The 13,042-nt window shown below is 44.5% G+C and overlaps 1 protein-coding gene across 3 annotated transcripts in view; it reads left to right on the top strand.

Moving 5' to 3' along the window:
- Positions 1-1,344: 1,344 nt before the first annotated feature.
- The window catches only part of ABHD2 (abhydrolase domain containing 2, acylglycerol lipase), an 87,272-nt gene continuing 75,574 nt past the window's right edge, over positions 1,345-13,042 (top strand). Inside the window, exons 1-2 of one of the 3 annotated variants that reach the window (XM_007060352.4) lie at positions 1,345-1,566; positions 12,491-12,583. The gene's annotated coding sequence lies outside the window, so the exon portion shown is untranslated. The remainder of the gene's footprint in view (positions 1,567-12,490; positions 12,584-13,042) is intronic. The other 2 variants (XM_043524541.1, XM_037911537.2) reach the window with 2 other exon arrangements.

Here is a 13,042-nt window from a genome sequence, read left to right as displayed (position 1 = left end):
TGAACTTTCAGAGCTGCAGAAGGAGAAATGATCCTCACCTCATTCCCAGCTCCCTTCTGAGCTGTTTGTTGTTATGGTTCTCATTTGGAATCATTTTGGACTGGGATGATGAATGTTACCTACTAAATTCTGGGATTCACAGACAGGAATACAGGATGCCTGTTTTGGGGAGCCTGTAGCTTGTCTCCTCTAAGCACAGAGAATAAAAGTACCTCTTCCAAGTGCATCTGGATTCTGCTCACAGCAGCCACTTCCCTCACTGGAAGACCTCTGCAGGCTCACGTGTCTCTTCATTGGGATGAATAATCAAGCTGCTTGTCACTCACTGCTCTTTTCCCCACCTCACCATGCAGCACGTGGACTCTCTGTGCACAGAGGGGAGGAGACTGACTGCCATTGGACAGAAGCCTTTCCCGCAGCACATGAGCTGCCACCTGCAAGAACTGAGCAGCTGCACTTAAAGGGGCAGAGCACAAACTGACCCGGGGAAACCCAATGTTCTAAGACACTGAAGAGGGGCCCGAGGGGAAAGTCCATGCTGATTCCTGAACCAAGCCCCTTGTCTGGGACCCCTCAGGCTGAAGTCCAATGCCAGACTCTGCAGACTAATGGGCTGACAGCAAACTGTTGTACTCTACTGGGACCCTGCAATCCAAAAGCTGATAGTAAACCAGGGCTCTTATCTGCAGGCTAAGGGCCTGATGCCAAAGCAGGATCCCTACATGGGACTGGGTGGGCTAAAGCATTGCCCCTCCATCATGACAGAGGGTGACCAGGCCAAAGCTGAACGGGTGGCATGGCGACCTGTTGCCTGGTCTGGCAGCACCACTCAGATCCGACAGGGCGGCTGTGCCGTCAGGAAGGGTAACCAGACCACACGTGAGTGGTGCTGCGATCCCTCGCACCAAGTCGCCATGCCCAGAGCGGGAGGCTGGGCCCAGCTCTGCAGGACTGCGGGCGAGCATGGGATGGGCTTGCTCTCCAGCCTCCACCCTAGGCCACCCATCTGCAGCAGGCCCCTAAGCCAAAGGGGAAACCCTGGATCTAGGGTCAGACTAAGGGCCTGGCACTGAGCTGGGGCCCTCATGGGGGCTGGGCAGGCTGCAGAGCAGTGGGGAGCCAGGCCCCTGGGCTCTCAGCAGCCAGGTACGTGGGGCCTGGCAGGGGGCAGCCCCGCCCGCAGAAAAGCCGGGGTGTACCAGGTGACTCCAGAAGAGGCCAGCTCCCCTGGCCTCTGCCCCTCCCTCTCGCCACGCACCCCGTCATAAAGCCACTGGCAGTCACCGCCCACCCCTGACTGACAGGGACTGAAAGCCAATGGAAGCCAAGGATCCTGCGCAACGGAGCCACAAGCTGAGCAGCTACAGGGTGCGAGCGTTTCCCCACCCCCACGCCGGCCCACTGGCCAACCTCAAGCCGCTTTGGGGGGAGAGTGGCGTGGCCAGTCCCCAATCGAATTGCACGGGAGGTTGCTAAGGGGTAGTTGGTAGCAGGGCCGGCTCGGCTGCGGATCGATGGGAACTGGTGCCGGAAGAGTCGAGAACAGCGACCGGGCTGGGCCTACAGGTGAGGCGGGCAGGGGCGGAGACCCCACCCCAAACAGCCTGGGGGCAGGCGGGGAGATGGGTGACGATCGGTTGCTCTCCCTTCTTCCCGCCCCCGTCTCGTGAGGGGAGTGGGCGCCGGGCAGGGACCGAGTGTCCCCCACCCCGCACCCACGGGCGGGAGAAGAGCCGGGCAGGGATCCAGTGTCTGCCCCCCTCACCCCGGCCCCGCATCCATGGGGGAGGGGAAGAGCCGGGCAGGGATCGAGCCCCTCCCCCGGTTCCATGATGCGGGGGAAGAGCTGGGCATGGATCGAGTGTCATTCCCCTCCCCCATGATGGGGTGGGGTTGGGGGGGAGAGCTGCGCAGGGATTGAGGTCCCCACTCCACATCCGTCTACTGGTGGGGAGCCAGGCAGGGGTATGGTGTTTTCCTCATCCCTCCTTGCATCTGTCTGTGGGGTGGGGGACCTGGGCAGGAATCAAGGACCCTCTTCTTTCTCCCCCCATCCGTTTGGCCCTCTCCTTCCCCTATGGATGACAAGCCCTTCCCTCCCACATCGGAGCAAGGGTAGCCCTCATTGCACACACTGACTGGTGCTCTGTGCAGCCCAGTTCAAAATTACCCCAATGTCACAGGCTTTCACCTGTACTTTACAAAGCCCATGCCTCATGTGGGTGCATCTGACCTCCAGAATGTTCTCTGGCATTCATTATCTGCTTTCTCCCTTTCTTAACATGCTCTTCCTCCCCCATCCCCACGACAAAAAATTCTCACCCTTCCTGAGGCTTTACGAGCTCTGGATATTTGCAACCTGTTCTCATGTCTTGCCCTCTTCCCTTCCTCTGTTTCCATTTAGCTATGCTGTTTAGTTCTTTCTTTGTAATTCAATCCCTCCAGTTTATGAGCACTTTTATTACTTCTGTTCATCAGTATCTGTCTGTGCAGTCTACCAGGTGCAGTTATTTCAGTTCTATATAAAGGGACAGTTGCCTCCGAGTTTGGTGATCAGATGCCTCTGTATGTGCAGTCCAAAATTGCATTAGCCTCTATTGCACCATATCACATTGCAAACTCATGTCTCGTTTGCTGTCCACTGTCACCCCTAAGTCTCCTTCAGCTGTTCCTACTTTCCAAGTGTCACCTTCCCATTAGAGAGAAAGGATTATTTGCCTTACTCTGTAAATTATAGCTATCTAAATTGTATCTCCATTTTCCTGCTTATACCATTAATCTCTTGTTTTCCTTGTATTATTACTTTGTTCTCACTGGTGTCTGAAGTACCCTTCTAATTTGGGATCAGCAAATTTAATAAGCCATTATCTGTCTTTCCATGTCATTTAATAAAGATCCTAAATAAAAATGTGCATAATATGAAATGCTGCACCCCTCCCATCCTCCTGTCCCCAATAATATTTGGCATTGTTATATCACCTCCTCATCCAGGTATCTCAAAGTGCTCTGCAAAGGTGGGGTAGTTTTGCTATCTGCATTTTACAGCTTGGAAACTGAGACATAGAGGTGAAATGACTTGGGTTGCAAGTTGGTGGTGGTAGACCTGGGAATTAAAACTCAGGTCTCACTTCAGTCTGTTATTCTATTTACTGGATACCTTTCCCTCTGCTACCTCCTTCCCTGGCCAACTCCTAGCACCTGATATATTTTTGAGGCAAGGTGGGTGAGGTAATGTTTTTGATTATGCACTGAATGAGGTACACCACGTGTTGTGGTAGGCATGGGTAAATTGTGGTGTGTGGGGGGGTTCTTTCTTTATTGTAGGTGGTGTCAGAGTTGTCAGTTGGCCTCATTCACATAGTCACCACGGTTGAGGACTACGATGGCACCCTCTCTGCTGATTTGATCGCTATCTAGTGGTTAGATTTCAGGGACTATATAGCAATTTTCTTGGCGGTTTAGAGATTATGATGTTTTTAAGGACTTCACAGTCAATTTGGGGGGGGTCCAATACAAGATATTACCTCACCAACCTTGTCTCTCTAATAGCCGTGGGCCAGCACTGCCATATTTCTGGCATTCTGTAACCAACTCTAGATGTCCTTTGACTACCACTTGCAGTCTGTTCAGTTCTCAGTCTGAGAGACAGTGCTCTATCTGGGTCAGTTTGGGTTTTCCAGGTAAGATTTCATGTTTTACAGTGTCAAATATTGTACTGCCGTTCATGTGTTACAACTGTTATATTTCTTTCATCAACTGATGTAACTTATTTTTTTAAAAGCTCTTCCTTGTCTGTAGTGACTAGTTCTTTATTAAACCAACAGCTATACATACATAGTTCCCGGTTTCTTTAACCTCTAGATAACTACTTGTTTTGGTTTTGATTGAAGTTATAGTTGTCCTATTGTCATGGTAAGTACCAGGATTGCTATTTCCTTTTTTTTTTTTTTTTTTAAATATATAAAAGATGACTACCATGCTTCCTTTCTCTCACGACTGCTGGTCTAGAAATGCCTGTGGGCCGGGCTTATTAATCGAATCAACTGACTGGTACAAAGTGTTCAGTTTTTCATTTTATTCCTTTTTATCAATAGCTGTTTTATTAAGCTAAATAGCTGTTACTGCTTAATTGTCATAACTCAGTTTCATTGAGATGGGCTGTAAAAAGGAGCTCAGCCATTTTAGAATTCTCACTGTACCCTTCCTCATTTTATTAGACCTACTTTCTTTTGTATTTGGTTGCCACTTCTAACAGCTGGACTTTGGCTAGACCTTCATTCTGCACGGTTTTTTGTTTGTTTGGTTTTTTTGGTCTCCTTCTCTCCATATTTTTTTTTTTTTTCCCTTTGCCAAACCTTAACTCCTGTCAGCATAGGTACTCCACCTCTCTGAGTGGCAATAGCTAACGGGAGAAGCTCTCCTGTCAGTATAGGAGGTACTGCACTGGGGGTAGGTCGGTATAACTATGTTGCTTAGAGATGTGGATTTTCCACACCCCTGAGAGACATAGTTATGCCGAAATAAGTTGTCATGTAGACTGAGTCTCAGTGGGGGATGGAAGTTGACCCAGGCTTTACTGGTGCTGGAGAGGGATAAGCTCTCCCTGTTTCCCCTGGGCATGAAGTAGCTTCTTACAGGAAGGGCTGTGGCTGTATATCCCTTCTGTCCCCATCCCCCATTGTGAAACACCAGCTTCTTCTGGTTGGAGCTTTGGCTTTTGAGCGAACTTTTTCTAACCCTCTTTTTCTCTTCAGGTCTGGGCTTCCTATTTAGGGAGCTAATCCAAGATGCTGTCAGGTTAGCATTGCTATAAAGCATCCATAGGTGCAAGAAACGCTTGTGTGACATGTAAAGACGCACCCTCAAAGATGCTTCCCTATCCTGAAGGGCACACCATCTAAAATATCAACACTGTTGTGGGTGGAGGTAATCGTTGAGGTGGATGAAGTGATGAAGGAATAACCAGAAAAACACTATGGATTTGCTTGGCAAGTACAAGTCAAGTTGGTTCCAAGTTGTAGAAAAGATGGGGTTTAGGTGTCTGGCCCTCAGGTGTGGTGGAGACAGCTGTGAACAAAGCAGTTAGAAATTAGTAAATACAAAATCAGTTGCTCTCTGGACTGGGATTTGTAGCATCCATTGGCTGCCTGGGCTGCTTTGTATTTAACAATTGTAAGTAAAAAGTTTGCTAATTGCAGTAGTGACTCCCTTGGCCTTTCTGTTCCTCTTTTGTGTTTACAAAAGATTGTCAATTAATTTTAGTGGTGGCATTAGGATTTTATAATAAACACTTTCAGTGGCCAGTAATACTGCCAGTAATACTTACCCAGGATATATCTTGACATACGAGGTCTCAGCCTGGGCACAAACTAGCTTTTAACCAAATTTTGCTTTAGGTGGCAGGTCTAGTGGTTTCACCTGCTCATGTGCCAATATGTTGTATGGAATATTAAGGTTTTCTGAAGTTCTATTAGTGTTTTGGAGTTATTTTCAGTTATCGTTTTGGATTTGTTCTAAAGATTATTCAACATTACATAAAAGTTAAAATAAACCTCACCTGCTGCTGTTAATCTAAAATGTGCATTAACTGTTTTAATATCTCCAAACGTTTGAAATCTGATCATCTGCACAAATAAACATTCCCCTCTCTTTCTTTAAAAGCCAAATCTGGTTAAAGGTTCATCTGATGGATAAGTTAATCGTGTATTTAAAAAGGGTTGATGAACTTCAGTACCGGACAACCGATTTCAATGTCAACATGCAAGGAGGGAAACAGCCATTTAAGCTCTTTTCTTTATTAAAAAAAAAAAAAAAGCAGCCACCGTTGTCGCTGGTACATCTCCAGGGGTAGCAATGATGGGAATGCTGATGGAAAGAGGGGTGCAGGCAGTTGGCAGCATTTTAAGGACAATTTAACACTACCCAAAGGACTTTTGTACAACATGGTGCTTACAATTCTGGTACTTGCTCCAGGGTAGCACTCCCATTGCTAACATAAATTCAGTGCTGCTAGTGCTAGCAGCCGTGGTAGGAAACAAACACAATATGTCCTATGGTAGAGAAGGCTGTGTTTTCCCCCTGTGTCATTGCATACATGTAACAGTAGAACAGCTGCCTGGTACTGAAGTTGGATCACACCATTAAGATATTTCTGTTTCAGCATCTGCATCACTTCAGTTAAACAGCATGAAAATAGGTAGTCGGAAGTGGAATCGTGGGGAGATCTGTCCAGGGCATTGGCATTCTTTGTCACTTTAGATTGAGCTCTCAGGAATGCTAGACTCTTCAATAATGCCTCTTTAAAAGAGCTTTTGTTGTCACTTAAATAAGGTGTTTTTACATCTTTCAGATTTGTTGGACTGAAGAAAATTAAATCTAACCAATTTATCACAATTTCAGTTGTTTGCTTTTTACAGTTTCAGGTTGTCCTCTCAAAAAATCCCAATAATCTTTAATAGCTGGAATCTAGTTGATTTCACTTTCTGCTTCTAAAGCATTAGCTCAGTACAGCAGATTCAGATGCAATCTTTCCACGGGGATAAATTCCAAATACATTTGTGTGTACTGGAAGTAAAAATAAACATGGAAACATTCTTAGAATTGTGACAAAACTCTGCCTTAAAAAAACTAATTTGGGGGCTTGCACCATATAATGTCTATGGAAGGCATTATGTGTGTCAAAATAACTAAATGTAATGCACACCAGTACACTGACAGTGCAAACTACTTAATTCTAATGTATACTTAATCTACAATCATAAGCTACATACTGGATGTGTGCTAAACCTCACATGTTGTATAGTACCAGCTGATGTCTCTGGCCTGGCTGGAGTCTGGGGTCCCCTGGCAATATGGTAATAATGTGCCCTTCTGTAGGCAAATTGTGGCAAGAATTGGTTGGGTCATGGGATGTGGCAGTGATATTTATCCTTTGATTCATACATAGTAGGGACAGGGTTTCAGGTTCTGCCTGGCAAGGAAAGCCATTTTAATGAACTAGAAATGCAGAGTTTAGACTTATTAAATTTGTATTATGGTATGACCTGGTAATCCTAGTCAGAATCCCATTTTTCTAGTTGCTGTTCAGACGTGCATTAATATCTGAAGTGCATATACTGTGAGAAGTATGCATGATTAGTTAGGCAGAACTAAGTTAAAAGTATTAAAGTGAACTAATTTTGGGGAGGAAAATAGGCACCTAAGAACCTTTCCAGGTTACAGTACTCACTGAGTTTCACTGGGAGTTTGGCATCTCACTGCCCTTTGTGCCTTTGCAAAGATTTTGGGGGGGGGGATGAGAGGGGTGTGGAGGGTGACATTTTCTAGAAACCCAAAGATCAATGGGTGAAGCTCTCGACTGACTTGAAGGCTTTACCTATCTTGCATTCCTGGTCAGTCCTCACCAGAAGCTAAGAATTGCATGTGCCAGAAGCATTCTGTGTACTGTTCTTAACTAGCTGACTATGTGTTGGGCTTCTTTAAAGTGGTCCTTGTACTTCTGCTCCTCTCAGTCTTGAAATGATGTTGCCTTGTTTTTAGTTTTTGAATTTATGAATGTAAAACTTAAAATTAAAGAGCTCCCCTAGACTCGTGCTACTAGTTTTCATTGGCTGCAAACATGCTTTGTGTGAAGGGCTCTCTGCAAGATTCCTCTTCTCATGCATGGTCCCAGGAAATGGAATTCTCTGAGCACTATTGCTGCTTGAACATTTCCTGCAAGTGCTGGGAGACTGCACAGATAACCCCGTGCGGCTTCACAGGGAGATACTGTTCCCTCTAATGTTGACTGTGTAGGTATTTTTCTCTAAATATATTTTGAGGCTGGTCAGTTTGCATAGTGCTTTTGGACTTTGTCTTTTGTTTACTTTGCAGAGGAAGCTCTGATGAGTGCTCAGCCCTGGGTGGGATGAAGTGTATCTTATCACTCAGCAGCAACTCCTGCAGCTGACCAAAAAGCATCTGCAATATGCCCTGCTTCCTGTCTTCTTGGCTGAAAACAGTTCTGATGTGGGGACTTTGACAGTGCAGAGAAGGGAATCCTCAGGCTCCCTACCAGGGAAAGGGCTCAATATACATAAGGCTTGGACAGTATGACTGTGCTTTTTTAAAAATACTGTGAGGGATCCTAACAGGCCTCCTAGATAGTTACACAGGTCCTGTTTAATAGGCCTAAAAGATCAGATTATAACTTCCGTGTTGCTTCATGTAGCCATGACTTGATGCCAGCAGCATCCTGCCCAGGTCTTTAATGAAGTAGCATTGCACTGAAGAGACTGACTTGCAGTAATGGAGTGCTGTTGTAAAGTGCTCTGAGATTTGTGTATTTCCCTTGTGCTTAGTGTAACTCTCTCTCCAGTGGGTAGCATGTTAGATAAATAACTTGCTGCACAGTATTACACACCTGTTGGAGGAAGGATTGGTCAGTACTTTATCCACATAAATTATTTTGAGACCTATAAGGTTGCCTGGGTTTTTTGTTTGTTTTGTTTTCTGTTTAGGGAAGTTATCTATCATAACTCACGAAGTATCCATGTTGCAGTTACCCTACAAAACAAGGACAAATATTGGTTCGTTCTTTGGGGTTCCAGCACATAAGGGATTCGCTACTTATTTCAGTGTTTCCAATTAAATGGGGCAGGGGCCTTGGTTCTGCTTTAATCTGATGAATCAAACAACCTGCTATTACCTTGAAGCAGAGTAACAGACTCATATCTTCTGATCCATGCATAAAGGACTTCAGCAACATCTCCCCTGTGACATATCACCTGCACATCATAGATCTTGTTTCCAAACCTAATCATAGTTTTAGATAAGATGGCTCTCCGTATTCTGTGATGTGGTCAGGCTGATACACCCTAATGCGGCAAAATGCATTATGATGTTTCTATACCTAGCCTTGATAAAGGATACTCTCAAGTAAGAATGAATGTATTTCTGAATGCAGTCTGCTTTTATGCACTAGCTTGGTTGGTTTGCCTGGTTCCCTGCTATTTCATAAGCATGTTTGTATTTTGAGTTGTGGGAGCAAACATAGGGAAGGCTGGGAATCTGCGTGAGTACAGGCGAGTTTCTTTGCTTTGTAAGATAAAGAGTCAGTTGGATGCACCTTATCAAGGCAATAGCAGAGCCCTAATGGTTTTACATCCGTGTACATCTGATCTGTACACCCTGTGGTTAAATGTACTGAAATTGCCATATTTCTTTTTGACAAGCAGGAATCTGCGAGGTTCCTTTGTGGAAAGTTAATTGGAGCAGCAGTTAATATTATAGAGAATCTGTCAAATGGGTTGTGAAAACTCCAGATTTGGAACAAGGAGGACAAAATGCAAGAGCTCCCTGTGATGTGTTATATCTAAAATGGTTCTGTTGAAACATGCTGCTAAGGAGAATCAAAGCAGTTTCTTTTGGGAGAAGGGAAGAAAGATTCAAGAGGCTCTGGCTGCAAACTAGATTTAAAGGGTCTCTGTTAGCAAGGCCAAAAGAGAGTCCCTACTTACAGAATTATCCAAGCAAAGTTTTCAAAAGTAAATTTGCTTAGAATGCTTAAGTGTATGGGCAAATCTCTTCAAAGTGTTAGCTCCAAGAGTCGGTCTTTTGGATGCCAGCTGCTTTCCATAAAATCAGATGACTTACTGAATACTCCTGTCCATCTGGCCCCAGCTAGATGGTGCCTTGTGCAATGTAAACACTCTCCCAGAACCTTACAGCACCTCTACACTTTAAATATCTGGCTTGTGTGCTATGTAATGAAGAATTCAAAATCCACCAAAGGCACTAGCCAGGAAGTTGCTGTCGGAACATGATATGAGCCAGATCCTCTGGTCTGAAGGCTGACTGACTGACCAAGCAAATCCCTCCCTTGAGCCCTGATTTTGGCACAAGCTATGAGTGGTCTTTCAGCACTGAACTGTGTGCTGCAACTTTGATTTGTTCAGTTTGCCCTCGTAGGGCTTGTCTGCACAAGCAGTTAGTTCACTGCAAGCTGGGATTTGAATCTGTCCCGCAGTAGCCTGCCACTGTCTGTCTGTGGGGACCCTGCTGACGCGCATTAACAGTTGCTTAATGTGCTCTGAGTGGTCTCATTTCCAAGAGGATTAGATTATCTTCACAGGTGCTAAATAAGGGGACCCTGAGAACATGCTTCTTAGGACTTCCTGCCAAATGATCAGAAGTTCCTTAGGGTGTTCTTTCAGCTTTTGGCAGGTACCCTTTTTGTGGCGTTGTCAATTGACTTGAATCTCTGAGGAAAAGGCAGAACAAAAAGTTCTTATTTGTGCTGATTGTGGATGCAAACGTTTCACGTAATTGCATAAAATTTGAAATAGCAGTTGGATAGCTTGCCATCCACATGTTACCGAGTCTGCAAGAAACAGATGTACAGTTCTATTCTTCTTGTATTTAATGCAATCCTTCGTACAGCTTGCTATTGAGATGTACGGTAACCTGTCAGTAAGAGCGGAATTTGTCCCTTGTGGAAATTACAGGTATTTGTATGCAGAAGACACCATTTAATGCATTACCAACACCACGCCCCCCCCCCCCCCCCCGCCACAAACCAAATCTACTCCTGACACATTAATTCTGTATGCATGAGCATGCCTGAACATAAGCAAACAGACTTTTAAAAACTAGTATTCCTGCTGTAACCTCCAATATTTAGTGCAGAGTGTGCAATTACCTTCAACTTTGTTTTACTCTCAATGGCATGTTTTCAAAAACTGTCCTAATTCAGCAGTGCCTCCTGTGGGGAGGCCTGTTGACTTCTGCCTGTTTCTTTCTCACTGACTTCTGCTACTTTTTGCATGGCTTATCCTCATCTAAATTGTCTCAAAGACTTCTGTCCTATATTTGGTTTTTGTGGACTTATTTCTTAACAGAAACCCCTAGCATTTATAGTGCCTCCCTCTGACCTATGTACAGCAGTATGTCACACTCAGCTTGGTGTGACATACTGCTGTACATAGGTCAGAGGGAGGCACTTAGACAGTCTAACTGCTGCGCTAGCATCACATTCGACTTTGTGAAAACACGGTCAGGATGACACAATCCTGTCCACATAATTCCTAGACTATTTTTAAGGCCAGAAGGGACCATATTGTCTATTATGACCATATAGTCTGACCTCCTGCATAATACAGACCATAGAATTTCACTCATTAACTACTGCATCAAGCCCATAATTGCTGGTTGAGCTACAACACATCTTTTAGAAAGACATCTAGTCTATTTGAAGACCTCAAGTGATGGAGAAGCCATCACAATCACTTGATATGTGGCTCCCCGCAACCTTGTTTTAATGGAAATGTGGGTTAAAGCATTAAAAAATGTCACCACCTTAAACTTCCCTGGACTTACTTTCATCCCTCTTGTTTCTTACAGTGTAAATATAGTTCTAGTGACATCTTATGGCTTCTAACATGCCAACTTGTCAACAGTTGGTCAAAGGTACACTGAAGTTCCTTTGAGAGCACACAAATTTAAGAGCTTTCCTGTAAAGACAATTAAATATCATTGGTTGGACCCAGTGCAGGAGAGCCTGGCTGATGGAATGTTCTCTAAAATAATACATGCAGAGCTGCTGAGTGGGTCATGGAGGGTGGAAGACAGAGGTGTGATTATCTTCTCCAGAAGCTTGGATTCCAAATTGGTGTATATAGGGGATCGGAAGAGCTAATCGTGAAGTATAAGTGACTGGCCTCTGAAGCTATATCCTTTTCACTTGCCTTAATGCGGTGTCATGACATACCGGATTTTGCCATGAGTGTTGGCACACGTGTATACTAGTGTTAATTAAATGGGCATGTCTGGACCTCCTGATTGCTGTCACAATCTTGCTGAAGAGTGATATGCTGTAAATTGTGATACCAAAAGTGTGGAAGCCAAACGGATTTTGTAAATGAGCTTCCATCTGTTAAAGTAAGAGTTCTCTTGGCTAAGCCTATGTTAAAGCAATGGAAAGAATTTTTTCAGTTTGACAGCTTAGCAATTCCACAATGCTGGTGATGTACAGTCTACAGAAAGCTGAGAAGAGGCCTGGTAGACCCTTGCAATGGCAGGAAATCCTGAGAGATGTGTATGATCCCTGCACAGTATCTCTTCTCATGTCCTGTCTTTTCAAATACAAGTCAGTCTTGCACTTGAGAGGTGCTTCTCACTTCCAGCATGTGTGAATTTACAGGATGCTGCAATGAAAGTGGGATCTGTCTTTTGCAGTGAAAATACTTACATTGTGCAGTTCAAGGATTACTACACAGGGTAGGTCAACTAAAGTAATCTGTGTTTGAAAAAAGGCTTCCATGAAGCAGATGTATCAAAGAGTACACTGTGTCACCATGACTTTCATACACAAGTTAATTACCATTATCTTTTTGCCTTGCAGACATTCTTGTCTGCAGTGGGACCTCTACACAGTAATTTGTGTTCTTTCTGTTAGGCTGCATATTTCTCTACTGGAAGTGGTGGTAATGTGATCTTTGTGGTTTTATTTTAGGGTAATTCTACTAGAACATTGGTCTGAACAGTAAAACTCAGCTCCTTTGAGGACTGCCTGAATACTTCTAGCTCTGAAGACCAAGCAACTCTGGTAAATATTTCTCTCATTTATTTGCATGAATTAATATTTGGCATGGGGAGAGAAGGGCTAAGGAAAAATTGCCCGCTTAGCTCTGGCTCCGCTTAAATAGATTCCTTTACCAGACCAGTAGCTAGCTGGAGACCTAGTATCAAGGTCCCTTCTAGTTCTGCATTTCTATGATTTGTACATAGAGGCTGACTGTTGCATGTCTGCTTCTGGAGCAGAGGCTAGGCCAAAGTTGAAGACTCTCATAGTTTGTCATATACAGAGGGATAAAGGTGAGAGGTTTATTGCAGGAGTGGGTGGGTGAGATTCTGTGGCCTGCATTGTGCAGGAGGTCAGACTAGGTCATAATGGTCCCTTCTGACCTTAATATCTATGAATCTATAAGTGTGTGAGATCTATGTGTTTCTTTGCATAATCTTGTCTCTAAGGAGTTTGTGTAGGGCTTGGGTTTTTAATCCCAAT

This window comes from Chelonia mydas, chromosome 10, assembly GCF_015237465.2.
Source record: "Chelonia mydas isolate rCheMyd1 chromosome 10, rCheMyd1.pri.v2, whole genome shotgun sequence".
NCBI classification, from domain to species: Eukaryota; Metazoa; Chordata; order Testudines; family Cheloniidae; genus Chelonia; species Chelonia mydas.
The sequence above is the reverse complement of the archived record's forward strand: the minus strand, read 5'-3'. Positions and strand labels throughout refer to the sequence as shown.